We start from the raw sequence: 16716 nt of genomic DNA, 5'->3' as shown, positions 1-16716 counted from the left end.
CAACTCTGTGCAAATTAATCTGTAATTCCAATAAAAATAAATATTCCAACGAGGTTTGCATGAACTCCTCATACTGATTCTATAATGTATTTGGAAAGGAGAGGGTCAGGAATAATGGAAAATTTTCCAAAAAGCATGAGGCATATTTGGTTCACCTTCTCAAGTTTCCAAGTTTACTGTGATGGAAATAAACATGATGGCACAAGCAAAGGGGTAGACAAAGAGATTCATGGAACAGAACAGACAGCCTAGAAACAGATACATATGGGAACGCAGTAAGTAGCAGATAGACTACTACCAACAGTGGAAAAACATATAGACTATTCACTGAAGGAATAGGTACAATTTAGTTGTCTATTTGGTAAAAAAAAAAAAAATGTCATAATGCTAAAAAAAAAAAATAAATTACCGGAGGCTTAAAGATCTAACAGTTAAAACAAAAGTTCTTAAGGGAAAATATGAGAGAATGGCCTTCGTGTTATTAGAGTAGGAAAAGGCTTTTTAAATGATACCTAAAAAGTACAAACTAAAAGATAATACTAACAGGGACTTCCCTGGTGGCACAGCGGTTGGGAATCCGCCTGCCAATGCTAGGGGACACGGGTTCGAGCCCTGGTCCGAAAAGATCCCACATGCCGCTAAACAACTAAGCCCGTGTACCACAACTACTGAGCCCGTGCTCTAGAACCCATGAGCCACAACTACTGAAGCCTGCTCGCCTAGAGCCCGTGCTCCGCAACAAGAGAAGCCACTGCAATGAGAAGCCCGCGCGCCACAGTGAAGAGTAGCCCCCGCTCGCCACAATGAGAGAAAGCCCGCGTGCAGTAACGAAGACCCAATGCAGCCAAAAATAAATTTATTTTTTAATACTAATAAATTTGACATTAAAATGAAAAATACTAGTAGAAGATGAGTCCTCATAAACAAAATGAGAAGAAAAGCCATTGGCTAGGAGAAAGTTCTGCAATCCCTATACCTGACAATGGATGAATATGCAGAATACATGAACAGGGGGCCCCCCCGAAGGAGAATACCTAAACAGCCAGTAACCATATCAAAACTACTCAACTCCACTAATAATCAGAGAAATGAAAGGTAGAACAAAACAGATACCAATTTACACAAATCCAGTTAGAATATCACATTTCCCCCAAGACTGGGGGAAATGGGTACCCACATACCACAAAGAAAATCAGTAAATCAGTATTTAACTTGGAAGAACAATTTCACAATACCAACCAAAGCTGAAGATGAACACAGCAGACAACTCAGCAATTCAGCTTCTACGTGACATATTTAAAAACACTCACTGCAGATCTGATTTCAGGAGTGAAAAGAGAGTGAATAAATCATTACATTTATATTTCATTATTTAATGAAAACATCAACTTGCAAAATGATACAGGCAGCATGACACTATGTAACCTGAAACAATACCTATAATCTTAAAATACATATTAAATGTAAACTTCTGTATTAAAAATGTATTTTGCAAGGCTTAAAAGAAGAAATCTATTTAATTATAATATTATTTAATTTTTAAATTAACACAGTTTTCCTCTGAATAACTCAAGGCAATTATAACAGTATCGCAAGATGATACAAATTTAATCCTTCCAACTGAGAATGATCCTTCAGAAGAAGTAACAGGAGGGTGGTAATGGAAAAATAAAATGCTTTTTATAATGCGTAAATGAAGACTACAAGAAGGTTTAGAACATTATCTGACTATTCACCTTTAATTCATATTTTTGGTGAGCAATGACAGTTGACTACTTTATCAAACGAAAGCTACCCATTAAGACATGAACTGAAAAATGAAATTACACTGAAAATATCTTCATGCTTAGCAAGTCAAACCAGGCAAAGGATATAAAAACTGAAGAACAATTTCATCAGTTTTATTTACACTCTATTCAATAACTACATAGACTGAAATAATAAACGGTGTTCAGGAAAAGATTGTTGTTTTTAAAATCCTAACAAGAAAAAGGAGACCACATATCTTTTGGCAAAATGTTCACTTAAAGTTAAATATACAATGATTCCAGCAAAAAAGACAACATGAAAATAAAACATTTAAAATGATAGTTACTTCGGAGATGAGAGCAAAGAAACGTCTTTAGCTCCTGGAGTAGCGCTTAAGGCAGAAAATGTAAAGAAAATCTAACAAAGGAAGTTAGAGAAAATAAACCATTTCAATAAATTCCCATACAAATCAGAAGGGTATCTACTCTCAACGAAATGCAGGGGAGGGCTTCCCTGGTGGCGCAGTGGTTGGGAGTCCGCCTGCCGATGCAGGGGACACGGGTTCGTGCCCCGGTCCGGAAAGATCCCACATGCCGCGGAGTGGCTGGGCCCGTGGGCCATGGCCGCTGAGCCTGCGCATCCGGAGCCTGTGCTCCGCAATGGGAGAGGCCACGACAGTAAGAGGCCCGTGTACCACAAAAAAAAAAACAAGGGAAAAAAGTCTGTATAAGTGACACATCCCAACATTTACAAACATTAATTGTGTGTGTATATAATACATAAACATACACACGCAAACATAAAATAAATGATTTAGATGAGCTCACAGTATGTAGGTAAGGGGATTTTATCACCACCACTCTCAGAACTTAATAGCTACTAAGGGCCAGAAGGGAAATGAGCCCATTTACAAATATGTATATACACATAAGTATAAAGTAACTAACATTATATAAATTGGGATGTGGAGATAAAAGCCAGCGTTTCCTGGAAGAGGTTGGGATGTATTTTATTCTTGTTGCTGCCACTGCCTTTAAACTAAATAGCTGCCAGAAGTTAGATTTAAAGGCCTAGAGATCCATGCGATGACTTAGGCTTTCTTTTTTTTTTTTTTTTTTTTTTTTTTGGAGATATTTAGAGTAATTTACTCTGAATTTAATTTGAAAACATTCAGATGAGAATTAAAACAATCATCTAGACATACAATTTGCAAGATTCCAGTCAGAGACGAGAAAGGAACTCTAAATTGAGAGACTGTCTCAAGGTGACAAATGAAGCAAAGTTCTAGCCTCAGCCTCCGGCCCCAAATCTCTAGAGGTCACAGGTACTTGCTCACAGAAGGGGACTGCTGCAAAATAAAAGAGCAGCTCCAAGGGTGCTCGAAGTGATCTGGGGGCACAGGGGAGAACAAACACAGGAAAAGGCTCTTGGAACCACAGTAACGATGGTTACTTGGGCCCAGGAGCAGGGCAAATTTTTTTTAAAAAATATTCTGACAACTATATTTCAGTACAAATGGTTTCCTATATAACCCTGTGCATTTTACTTAATTTGCTTTATGCATTTAAAAACACCATTCTTAGAAGGAGTCCGCAAACCTCGGCAGACTGCCCAAGGCTTCCAGCATACAAAACACAGGAACAAATGAGTCCAATGCCAAGAACACCACTCGGCTGGGCTCAGTGGTTTCCTGAACACTTCCAAGGGTGGGTCACCTGTACAATATTTCTAGCTAATCCACATCTCTTGCAAAAAGGACTAATTTCACCGAAGGAAAAAATCTTTCTAACAAAAGTATCATCAAGATAAAGACACCTCACAAGTGTGAACTTCTGATCAGAGTCTTTCAAATGCTAACTAATCACCCCTGGAGGATGTATTCCTGAAAGTGTACGTCACATATAAACTGACCTCTCCTAGGACAGAGATTAAAACTAACTCATGCAAACAGACTCACAGACACAGAAAACAAACGTAAGGTTACCAAAGGGGAAAGGGTGGGGAGGGATAAATTAGGAGTTTGGGATTAGCAGATACAAACTCCTATATATAAAACAGATAAACAACAAGGACCTACTATATAGCACAGGGAACTATATTCAATATCTTGTAATAAACTATAAAAGGATCTGAAAAAGTATATATGTGTGTGTATGTATGTGTATATATATATATATATATATATATATACATATATCTGAATCACTTTGTCATACACTAGAAACTAACACAAAATTGTAAATCAACTATACTTCAGTTAAAAAAAAAACCAAAACTAACTCATGCATATAATTTCACACCTCTTGTGAAAGGTTAAGTAGTTTCAAGTAAATTACACTCGGTTTCTCAAAATAATACGTGGAGAAACCATAAAATGACTTATGAAATCATTTCACACTCCTCTCCCTTTGCATACATGATTTTTTTCTGCCTATAACACCCACTCCTCCCACAGGAGCCCATCAGGAGATGATTCCTACGTGCCTTCAAAATTTAGCTCAAGATTTGCCTCCTCTAAAAAATCATCTCCAGACCCTGTTAGACTGAGTAGGGCTCGCGGCATGCCCCATGCGTACCACCAACACAGTCCAATCAAGTACGGCGGTCCAATCTTTGCTTTCCATGCGGATCCCTTCCTCTCAACCAACACTGAACCGATTCAGAGCAGGGCCTGATTCTAGCACCCTAGTGTATTCTCAGTGCTTCATTTAAACAGGTGGTTTGCAAAAGGCACTTATTATGAATATATAAGTAAACAAAATACTTAAGTGTTTTCTGTGTCCATTTTTATATCACTGCTATACCTCTATTCATACTAATTTACCCTATTAATATGAATAGGATGTAAAAAACAAAAACTTTGAAACATAAAATGTACTTGTCTTATAGAATGCGAATTTCTCAAGAAGAAAAAAAACTCATTTGATCTTGTATCCTAGTTGTCAGCTGCCATCACCCCAAACTTTGAGCTTTAAAAGGAAAACCCCTAGCCCTGCACACTATAAGAAATCTAGTGTCCTAAGATTTATAGGAATGTGCAAGGGCTTATTTACTTTCCATGGTTCATTGCCAATGCTTGAGTTTTTACCTCACTGACTCTAATATTTTAACTGCTTTTCACCTTCTCCTAATGTTTGCTTCCAAGAGTCTGAATATACAAATGAACAGTGGTCAGACTATTTATGACAAAAGGACTCCAGCCGCAACCTTTGCAGGAAACAGCATGGGAGCCACACTGTAACAGCTGCAGCCATAAACTCAGGATGGTTAGGACTTGGTCGATAACTGCCAGCCTCACTCTTTTCTGTACTGTGTCCCCTTTGACTCAAGACCAACCAGAGAAACCTAAACATGCTCTCCTATCCAAACCACACAGGATGCTCTGTTTCTCATTAGCTTGACTCCAGTCCCCCCATGGCAATCAGGGCACACCTTAAGCCCTCCCTCATTAGCATATATTAAATGACATGCCCACAGATGCCATGACAGTTCCGAGGCCACCCATAAAAAGCCCAAAAGTGGGCGGTGGCCCAATTCCTGGAAATCCCTGCCCCTTCCCCAAAATAGCTGGAATAATCCTCCTACTTATTAGCCTATGAAATTACTGTTCCCATAAAAACTAATCACCCCGTATTTGGGGCTGCTCTCGCCTTTTGAGACGGACTGCTTTCTGTCTGAGTGTGTATCTCTCTCAATAAATCTACTTCTTGCTTATCACTTCGCCTCTCACTGAATTCCTTCTGCACTGAGACATAAAGAACCTGAGCTTCAGGTATGCGACTTCAATTAAAAGACAGTGGGTCTGAGCTCCAGTCTGAGTTTTGGCTGTGTTTGAATCTCACCTGAGGTTGTGCAGTTTCAATACCAATACAAAGAATGATTATCGATTAATCATGTTGCAGAATGTGTGATTCAAAAATATCACTTGGGGAGTGCGGTCTGACCCATGATGAACCTCAATCTACATTTTGAGAAGTCACATGAAAATGGTATGCTTTTTTTTTTTTTGCGTGTATCTTTTTTTTTTTTAATCTTTATTGGAGTATAGTTGCTTTACAATGTTGTGTTAGTTTCTGCTGTATAACAAAGTGTATCAGCTATATGTATACATATATCCCCACTTACCCTCCCTCTTGCATCTCCCTCCCACCTTCCCTATCCCACCCCTCTATGGTGGTCACAAAGCACCGAGCTGATCTCCCTGTGCTATTTTACATTTGGTAGGGTATATATGTCCATGCCACTCTCTCACTTCGTCCCAGCTTACCCTTCACCACCACCCCCACTGTTTCCTCAAGGAAAATGGTATGCTTTAATGACAACCCAATGCCAAGCGGCAATAAAATAGATAACAATGAAGAAGAAAAAAGGACAAAAACCTAAAAACTCTCTTTACCAAATCACTTCCAAGTCACAGGGAGGAATCTAGGATGACAAAAATCTGATACAGCTTATGACAGAGAAACTCTTCTAACCCTTCCAATTGGCATGGTTTGCTCACTGGTACTAGGTCTCCTTGTTAAAAAGAAGAGACTGGAACATCGGAGACAATAGACTGAGAGCCCTTTTGCTGCTGTGTAGTTAGACGATTTGTTCATCAGTGCCTTCCCCATCTAGAATCTTCCACAGAACTTATAAACAACATGTACACCATTTAAATAAATACCACTGCAACTCTATGCAATATCCCTGCATTAATGACTTCTCTCTATCGTAAAATTCCACCATTCATTACTTTTTTTAGTTGCAGAGGTAATACACCTATATGGAGCAATCCAAGGACTTTTAATATTTAATGTTAGTGGTATTGCTTTCTTAAATAAAGATATTCATATGTGCTAAAGGTCAATTCAGGACATGTCATAAAAACAGAGTCGTTTTGAACTCTTTTTGAAAATGCAGATTCCCAAGTCTAGGGACTGTTTTATTTCTGTGCTCACAAACTGTGTCCCTCATTCAAAAAACATGTGTCTGCATATGCACATTAATTACTACTAATGGTCCTCAACAACATGGCTCAGAAGAAATGAATGTCTGTGAGTTAGGGATGCTAAAGACAGCTCTAAGACATTCAAGCTAAACAATCACAAATGCACTGAAACATGTAAATTACACTCACGCTAAACCATATTTCATTTGTTCTTAAGCAAAGCCATTGATGCCCAAGATGAAGATTTGTTTATAATTTTAAAACCTTATTTTCCATTTTAAGAAAGGTTGAACGTGAGATACTGAAGTTCAGCAGCTTTAAACTGTAAGTAACCACGTACCCATATTCAAATTTTCTTATTTCACAAAGAATAAAGCAACAATCTTACAACCTATGGAAAGTGTATTTCTAAACCTTAATCATTTATAATCAAAGTATGCTTTATACGCATTTTTTTAGAGGGTGCTTTTTTCTTAATTTAAAAAAAAAATTTACTGATGGAAGTACATAATTTGAAAATGGAAGTTTACTATTCTAAGCACTCAACTAAAATTCTTATTCTACCTTTGAAAATTAATCATCAGTTCCTTCATTTCAGTAGACCTTAAAAAAATCTGGTACATCTGACAGCACAACAATTAACATGTTCACACCAACTGCCAGTCTCCTTACCTCACACAAGGTACTGTCAGGTGTCCAGGAAAAACGTGCCTAGAACATGACATCTACCCCTGCTAATGGCAGAGCAGATGATTCAGAATGCCCCTTTTGAGGAGAACAACTAACTATAAAAGCTAGACACAACACTGTTTAAATCTTCTTTACAATATTAAATGCTTAAAAAGATGTTAAGGAATTCCCAAGGCCACATCAGGTTGGCAAATTTCAAAAGTTTGACAATACGCTATTGGCAAGACTGTGGAGAAACAGGCACTCTGATCACTGCTGGTGGGAAAGCAAAATAGTAAACCCATGTGGAAGGGACTCTGGCAGTATCTAGCAAAACTACATATGCATTTACCCTTTGATCCCACAGTCCAGGAATTTGCACTGAAGAGCCACCTCCAACAGAAGGAAATTGCACATGCACAAGGTCATTTGTGATTGAAAAGATTAGAAACTACCCAAACGTAAACACATCAGAAATGGGTTGAACAACCTATGATATACACAAACATGACGGAGTGCTACACTGCTCTTATGAAGAAAGAGATGGAATAATTTCCAGTATCCATACTAAATGAAAAAGCAAAGTGCAAAAGAGAAAATATAGCATGTTACTTCTTGTGTAAGAAAGAAAGGGGAAATAAGAAAACGTTATCTCTACAAAAAGAAACACTGAAAGGACAAGCCAGAAAACGAGACTGGTTACCTATAAGAGTAGGGAGGGTATGATGGAATGGTGATGAAGTGGACGGGATATATACCCGGGGGGGGGGAGAGGGGGAGGGAGTGATGCTGCTCTGAATATGTATGTTTTTACAGTTTTTACTTTTGGAAGCATGCTAACCTTCTACATATTCAAAAAATAAAATCAATGGGCTTCCCTGGTGGCGCAGTGGTTGAGAGTCCGCCTGCCGATGCAGGGGACACGGGTTCATGCCCCGGTCCGGGAAGATCCCGCATGCCACCGAGTGGCTGGGCCCGTGAGCCATGGCCGCTGAGCCTGCGCGTCCGGAGCCTGTGCTCCGCAACAGGAGAGGCCACAACAGTGAGAGGCCCGTGTACCACAAAAATAAATAAATAAATAAAATTTAAAAATCAAATCAAATCAAAAAGCATAAGAAGGGAAGAAAAGAAAACCTAAAATTGAAAGCAAATTGAAACTAAATCAACTATATTTCAAATGAATATTATTCAATATGACCACACTAAAAGGGAAGATGGGAGACTAATCCAAGTATTGACTGTACACCCCAGCCTTGCTTGGGTGACATCTGGGAGGTGGGGGGGGAGGAGGAAATTCTGCAAACAAATCCTGATTTCATGAGGTTTGTTTTCGTACTGGTTTGGGTAAAGCAATTCTGCAACAATTTCAGACCTATTATAACATTAAGCAAATGAGGAAATGTGCTGATGTTGTTGGAAGCCAGAATTTTTACAAAGGAAGAAAGGACACAAAAATATGGAATGGGGCAAGGCAAGAAAGAACCATGTGGGGATGAACTGGATTTGAAGACACTGGTGTGAACTCATGATTTCAAAATATGTTTACGTGTGTGTACGTGTATATTTAAGTATGCATACAAGTGTGTCCTCTGTGTGTTCATACATGCACTTACATGTATATATTTCCTAGCTCTGTTTCTTGGAAGGGTCTAGAAGCTAAGACATCCCAGGAGAGAGGAGACACTTAGCACCCTGACTGTGGTCTCTAAAGCCATTTCCCATGAAAGGGTACCAGGGTTCCTTAAAGAAATGACTGATTCCATAGCCAGGTCAGGTTAGTTACAAGCTGAGGCAAGAATATCTTGCTGTGACACAAAGTAAAAACTCACTCAAAAAATGAGAGGGTATGTCACAAGGACAGAGGAGCCAACTTGAAAGGCCAAATCTCATATAATTAGAGCACCAAAATAATTATAGTAATGAAGCCATCGGAAAAAAATAGGAATTTGTGGTAGACAATGATGGTAGACAGAAAGATGTCCACACCCTTATCCCTGGAACCTGTTCATTTGTTACCTTACACAGCAAAAGGGATTTTGTAGATGTGACTAAGTTAAGGAGCTTGAGCTGTTTATCCTGGATTACACAGGTGGGCCCAATGTAAAATCAAAGGTCCTTGACAAGAGGGCCAGAGTCAGAGAAGAAGATGTGACAACAAAAGCAGAGGTGAGACAGAGAGAGGGGAGAGAGAGATTTGAAGGTACTACACTGCCAGCTTCGAAGATGGAGGAAGGGGTCACAAGCCAAGGAATGCAGGCAGCTCTTAGAAGCTGGAAAAGCAAAACAAACAAACAAACAAACAGATTTTCTCCTTAGATCCTCTAAAAGGAACACAGGTAGGCTGACATCTTGCTTGTAGCCCCAAAGACCCATTCTGTACTTCTGACCTACAGAATTCTAAAATAATAAGTCTGTGTTTTTTTTAAGCCACTAAATTTGTGGTAATTTGTTATAGCAGCTACAGGAAACTAATACAGAATACAAGTCAATGATACATACAATGATACATACATAGATAGGCTAATCCATATCAGCTAACTTCATTTAAAAAACAGCCTTAAAAAAATAGGCTTACATTAAGCACTAAACACTTTTTTATTAGAAAAAAATTTTCATAACTATGTAAACTTCTTAATATAACACAAAGATGTACTAATCCTAAGTATATAACTTAGTTAACTTTCACAATATGAACACTCATATTACTAGCACCCAGATTAAAAAAAAAGGCACTTCCAGGACATTTTGGGCAAAGCCCCCTTGTAAACACTCAACTGCCCCAAGGGTATCCACTAACCTGACTTGTAACTGATTCGTTTTCTCTGTTTTTAAACTTAATGCAAATCGATCATGTTATTTAGTATTTGTTATCTTTGTCACAGATTAACTTTGTCAGATTTATCCATGTTCTTAAGTGTAACTACAGACCATTCATTTTCCTTGCTGCATAGTATCCTACTGTATGACCAAACCATAGTTTATTTATCCATTAGATTGTTGACTGGCATTTGGATAGTTTCCCATGTGGGGCTATGAGCATCCTCTATATGTATAGGGGTGAACATATGCTTGCATTTCTATTGAATGTATATTTATAGGTGAAACTGCTGACTCATAATGTATTTACGTTTACTTTCAGTAGCTACTACCAAACAGATTCCCAAAGGAATTGTACCAACTTACATTCCCACTAGAAGTTTCTGAGAGTTCCATTTGCTCTACATCCTCACCAACTCTTGGTACTAACTCAAAAATTTAGTTTCATTCAAGTTAAACTACTGTTTATTAGCCTCCAGCCTTCCGTTTAAAAACTTACAAAAGGACAAGCTTTCCATTAAAGAAGGTATTATGGCTTAGCTTAAAGCCATGGCTTAAGCTTTTATGGCTTTTTTTAAAGTTTAAACAGATTATATTTTAGGCAACTTATGTATATTACTGTTAGAAATTTCTAATAAAGAATCATCTTTATTTTCCCCTTTGCTATTAATAACATTTTGTTTTTGAAACCACCATGAATGGGAACAAATTCTCTGTACAAACCAAATCATTATGGTATTTCTAACTGTTCTGCAAGCCACATTGATAATTTCCAACTCTGAGGCACTAAATGATCTAAACTATGGGAAAAAATGTGAGTTAACTATCTGTGCTCGGCAAGAATTAAATGCATGTAACCACTTCCATATAACAAAGTACTGACCAGTACCCTTGAATATAGTTGGTGCTAACATTTCCAACAATGTGATACCCTTGCCGGTGCTGGATCTTCAATTTGACGTATTCCAGTCATGCTCAAGAAGAGGTAATTAGAGGATTTCCCATGAGTTACAGCATTAAAAAAATATTTTTTAGGAAGTCCATGAGTTACAATGATAGCTTTCCTCTAGTAACACAGGCTGTCCTTTCAATGATTATTATGGTAGCACTTCATGATTAGAAAGTAAACTAATTAAATGTCTTATTAAATATAAGTATAGACATTTGTAAATACTGGATCTTAACAAATTATCCATGGGGTTACTGCTCATTAAGGAAAAGAATCAATAAGCAACAGTCAAGCAAGCAGTAGCTCAATGGAAGACTGAGAAATCATTGCTAGGAAAGTGACCATAACAAACAGGCTTTCTGGCAATAGTGGGTATGGTTATTTGGATTAATTCTCTCACTGAAAATTCACAATGAAAAATTGCCAGATAAAATATAAACAAACAAAACCTTAAAATAGTTAAGACCTGAAAAGGCAGTGGGGGAGCCTTCCTACCAATTTCTGAATGTAAGCCTTAACTAGAGAGTTGAGTAGAACATATGAGCATGGAACTGATAGTGCTCTGGAGGCATTTACCAATACCACAAACACAAGGCTCCAATGCAGGCCAGTGGGACCAGAGAGACAGGGGTCTGAGCTCACGTCTGCCCACCGTGTGGAGTTTTGGGAGTCTTCTACACGGAGCTGGGCACTTTGGGGTGGGTGTGGGGATGATACCCTCAGAGTTAGGAAAACCAGATCTAGTCACCAACCCCTCCACATAAATTCACACTCCTGGGAACTGCTGAGAAGGCTGGCCTGAGAAGTTATGCTCTCAGACCTAGTCTCAGGAATTTTCACACTGGGTACAAATGACCATGGTCTCAGGTAGCCCTGACTGGCAGGGCCCCCACAAAGATGAAGCCTCTTGGAGGAGGGAACATCCACACTAGGCTGGAGGGAATGCCCACAAATAGATTTCAAGTCCCATGACCAACACGCAGCAAACGTTAACAAGGTGTGCAAGAAAACAAGACGAAGTGGGTATGAGCAAGATATAACAGACACCACATCACAGTCTTCTGACACTGAAATTATGAGACAGTGTAAAATAACTACATCTAACAAATGTGAATAAACAAAGCACAAACTGGGAAATAACTATAAGGAAGAGGAAATTATAAAAAGCAATACAGTAGATTGAATAAAACAGACAAGCAGAATTTCTAGTGACAACATAACTTCTACACATGAAAAACAACCAAAATTTAAAACATTGTGGATGTATTTGGCACCAGACTGAACACAGAAGACAGAAACAGAGCAAAATTAACCAGAAGATAACACTGAGAGAGAAAAAGGTGAAATATACAGAAAGACAGTAAGAAGTATAGAAAATACAGTGAGAAAGTTTGATATACACGGGATCTGAGCTGCTAAAAGGAGACAGAGCAGGGGAGAGAGAAGATAAGCAGAGATGAGGGTTGAGAATTTTGCAAAGTTGAAGAAAAAGGGACAATCCACTGATTCAAAAAGTACACAAAATCCTCAGCAGAATAAACATAAAGAAGTTCATATTTAGTTACGACACAGTGAGTCTATAGAAACCAAAGGCCCTCCCCCCTCCACCCCAAGAAAAGTCTTAAAAGGAAACAAGGAACAGAGAGACAGATTATCTTCACAGGAAAAACCAACTATCAGTGAACTTCTCAATAGCAACAACCCAGAACATAAGATAATGAAATAGTATCTTCACAGTACTAAACAACAACAAAACTAACTGCCAACCTAGAATTCAACACTCAGGAAAAAAAAAATCTCCCTGAAGAAACAATGACTTTGGGACTTCCCTGGTGGTCCAGTGGTTAAGACTCTGTGCTCCCAATATAGGGGGCCTCGGTTCAATCCAGGGTCAGGGAACTAGGTCCCGCATGCTGCAACTAAATGGTCCCGTATGCCACAACAAAGACCCAATGCAGCCAAATAAAATAAATAAATATTTGGGGAAAAAAAAAAGAAACAATGACTTTATCAGACAAAGAGTTTGCCACCAGCTACCCAAAGCTAAGGAAAACTATGAAGGATGAATGTCAGTCAGAAATAAGTGAACCCAGATGGAAGGAGTAAGAAGAAAGAAAGAAAGAAAAGCAAGAAAAGTAGTAAATATGAGGGAAAGGCAAATGAACATCATATTATAGTAGTAATAATGAGTATTCTTTTATCATTTCATAACAAAAGGGAGTTAAAAAGAGAGAGAAACCAGACAGACTTTAAAATATCAAAAATATATATATATATCAGGTAAAAGTTACATATATATCATGAGAGGACTAAATGGAGTTCAGTAGGCTATGGCCTGTATTTTACTTAAAGAAAAGATAATTTCTTTTTAAGTTCAGCTTTTGCTACCAGCCTTACACAGAGAAAAAAAAAAATGCAGAAAAAAGTTAGCCAATAGAAAAGAAAGACAAGAAAGTAGAAGTGGGAAAAGAGAAAATATGTACAACAAAGCTTGAAAGAAGATGGTGGAATGAATCTAAATATACTAACAATTACAGTAAATGTAAATGGAGTATATGTTCCAGGGAAAAGTCAAATTAGATTTTTTTTAATACTATATGATATTTACTTGACACAGATCTAAACATAAGGACAGAGAGACGCTGAAAGGAAAAGAATGAGAGAAGATGTATCAGGAAGCAAGCAGGTATGATTATATTAGGCTGGGATGAAACAGATCTTAAGACAAAAACATTACTAGAAAATAAAGGTCACTTTACAATGAGAAAAAGGTCAATTTCATAAAATGGCATAATAATTTTAAGTTTGCATGCACCTAATAATATGGCTTCAAAATATATAAAACAAAAACTACAGAACTACAGAAGAATAGACAAATTCATAATAGCCTTAAAGGAGATTTAGAAACACTTCTCTTAGTAACTTCTAGGACAAACAGACAAAAATTAATAAAGATAGAAAAGATTTGAACAAGATAACTAATAAGTTTAACCTAACAGACACATAACTGAATACTGCACCTAAGAATTGCAAAATACCTATTCTTTCCAAACACATACAGAACATCTACCAAAAAATTTTGTAATGGACTATGAAGCAAGTCTTAATAAATTTCAATAGACTGAAATTAGAATGTTTCTCTAACTTCAATGCAATTAAGTCAGAAATCAATTATTTAAAAAACGCCCATATGTTTGAAAATTTATTTATCTTAATAACCCATGAATGAAAGCAAATATTTTAACTGAATGATACCAAAAATGCTACATACCAACACTTGTGGAATGCAGCTAAAGCAGTATTTAGGAGGGAGACACGATCTTCAATGCATATGTTAGAAAGGAAGAAATATTTTAAAAAATCAACTATTTATCTCAAAAAGTTAGAAAAAGAATGCAGAATAAATCCAAAGAAAGGAGAAAGGAAGCAAACAGAACAGAAATTAACAAAATTAAGCAAACAGAACAGAAATTAATAAAATAGAAAAGAAACATATAGTATGTAGGAGATTAGCAAAACCGAACACTGGCTGGCTCTTTGATAAAGTTAGTAAAACTAAGAAGCCTCTAGTTAGATTGTTCAAGAAAAGAAAAAGAAGGAATAACAGTAAATAGCAAATATTTTTAAAGGATATATTATTAGATTACACAAACACTAAGAAGAATTGGCAAGAAAATACTATGAACTTCTTTATGCCAATAAATTTGAAAAACTACACAAGAAAATCGAAATCTTAGAAAGATGTGGACAAGCACGTCATAGAAGATTATTCCCAAATGGCCAGTAAACATTTGAAAAACCACTCAGTCTTACAAGTAGTCTTGACTATACAATTTAAAACTATGGTGAAACATCACTATACACCCATTCATTTAAAAGGCTGAAATAACAAGAATTGGGAAGAATAAGGACATGAGGTCCTGCAGTGCTGGTGTGAAAGTAAACAGGCACCACCTCTCGGGAAAACACAATGTCACTTTCTGGACAAACTGAGTTTGCATATTTCCTATAACCACTAATTCCGGTCCTATGTATGTACCCCAGAAATAATGCATGCTTATGTGGAGCAAAATACATAAACAAGAATATCTATAGCAGTATTGTTTGTAAATTCCAAATACTAGACATAGCCTAATGTCTATCAAGGATAAATAAGTAAATTGTGATATTTCATATACTCAGGTTTCTATAATGGGACACTATACACTCATGAAGAATAAAAGCACAAAGATACTTAACAACATGGATGTTACAAACACTGAGCAAAAAAAACCAAGTCAAATGAACACATACCATATTGAAACAAAGGGCAAAAGCAGGCAAAACCAGGCTATATTGTTTAAGAATGCAGGCACAGGCCCACAAAGGAACGCACGGGCATGATTACTATGACAGTCAGGATAGTGGTCCCCTCTCCAGGGAGGAAAGGATTTGCGATTGAGGGGAATTTGGGGCTCAGAATGGTAACATTCTGTTTTGTTTTTCTTTTTTAACTAGGTGGTGATTTCTTGAGCACTTACTTTACAACTAGTCATCAAACTACACACACTTTAATACACCTTTCTGTATTTTCTATTTTATAATAAAATATATTGAAAAGAAAACAACCATAAAGAGCTGGCAGACATTTCCTACCCTCAAAAAATAATTATCCCGGGCTTCCCTGGTGGCGCAGTGGTTGAGAGTCCACCTGCCAATGCAGGGGACACGGGTTCGTGCCCCAGTCTGGGAAGATCCCACATGCCGCGGAGCGGCTGGGCCCGTGAGCCACGGTCGCTGAGCCTGCGCGTCCGGAGCCTGTGCTCCGCAACGGGAGAGGCCACAACAGTGAGAGGCCCGCGTACCGCAAAAAAAAAAAAATAATAATAATTATTATTATTATTATTATTATCATCCCCTCTCTCTTGAGAATGTATCATTAAAAGTCCTAAGCTGCCATGTAAGAAGTCGGGCCACCCTGAAGTCTCCCTGCTGGAGACACGCACAGAGATGGAGAGAGATGCCTGCAGAGTCCCAGCTGGAGGCAGACATGTGAGGGAGTGACCTTCAGATGATTCCAGCCCCAAGCACCACTGACTGGAACCTCCTGAAAGACCCTGGCTGAGAACTGCCTTGCTGACCTAAGTCAACCCCTAGAACCAGGAGTGAGAATACGAAGATGATTGCTGTGGTCCTCGTCTTACCTGGCTCCTTTTCTTGAGGGCTTTCTGCTGATGAGAACGTAGTCACAAAACTTTCCTCCCTCCTCTAAAGTCATCACTCAGCTCACCTAAGGATCACCCTAAGGCACAGGTTCTCAAATGGGGGCAATTTCGCTGCCCAGAAGACATCTGGCAATGTGTAGAGACCTTTTTGGTTGTTGCAACCGAGGGGGGCTGGACTGGGTGCTACCCTCATCTACTATGTATAGGCCAGGGATGCTGCTAAACATCCTACAATGCCCAGGACATCCCCCGCAGCAAGGAACTGTCCATCGCCAAATGCCCATAGTCCAAGGTTGAGAAACTCTGTTCTAAGAGTCTTCGCTGTTGGTTACAACCAATAATCAGGCAAGGAGTAAGAAGGAGCACGCTGGGGGTAAGGTGTGGACCAGAAGGGAAAG

General features: G+C 38.2%; 1 protein-coding gene across 1 annotated transcript in view; it reads right to left on the bottom strand.

Annotated features, from left to right (window-relative positions):
* Positions 1–16716, bottom strand: part of LOC103079147 (serine/threonine-protein kinase ULK4-like) — a gene marked incomplete at its 5' end in the record, with an annotated part of 395550 nt that overhangs the window by 346769 nt on the left and 32065 nt on the right. The gene's annotated exons all lie outside the window — the stretch shown is intronic.

This window comes from Lipotes vexillifer, unplaced genomic scaffold (assembly GCF_000442215.2).
Source record: "Lipotes vexillifer unplaced genomic scaffold, Lipotes_vexillifer_v1.1 scaffold798, whole genome shotgun sequence".
NCBI lineage: Eukaryota > Metazoa > Chordata > Mammalia > Artiodactyla > Lipotidae > Lipotes > Lipotes vexillifer.
Note: the sequence above shows the minus strand (reverse complement) of the source record. Positions and strands in the feature narration are given on the sequence as shown.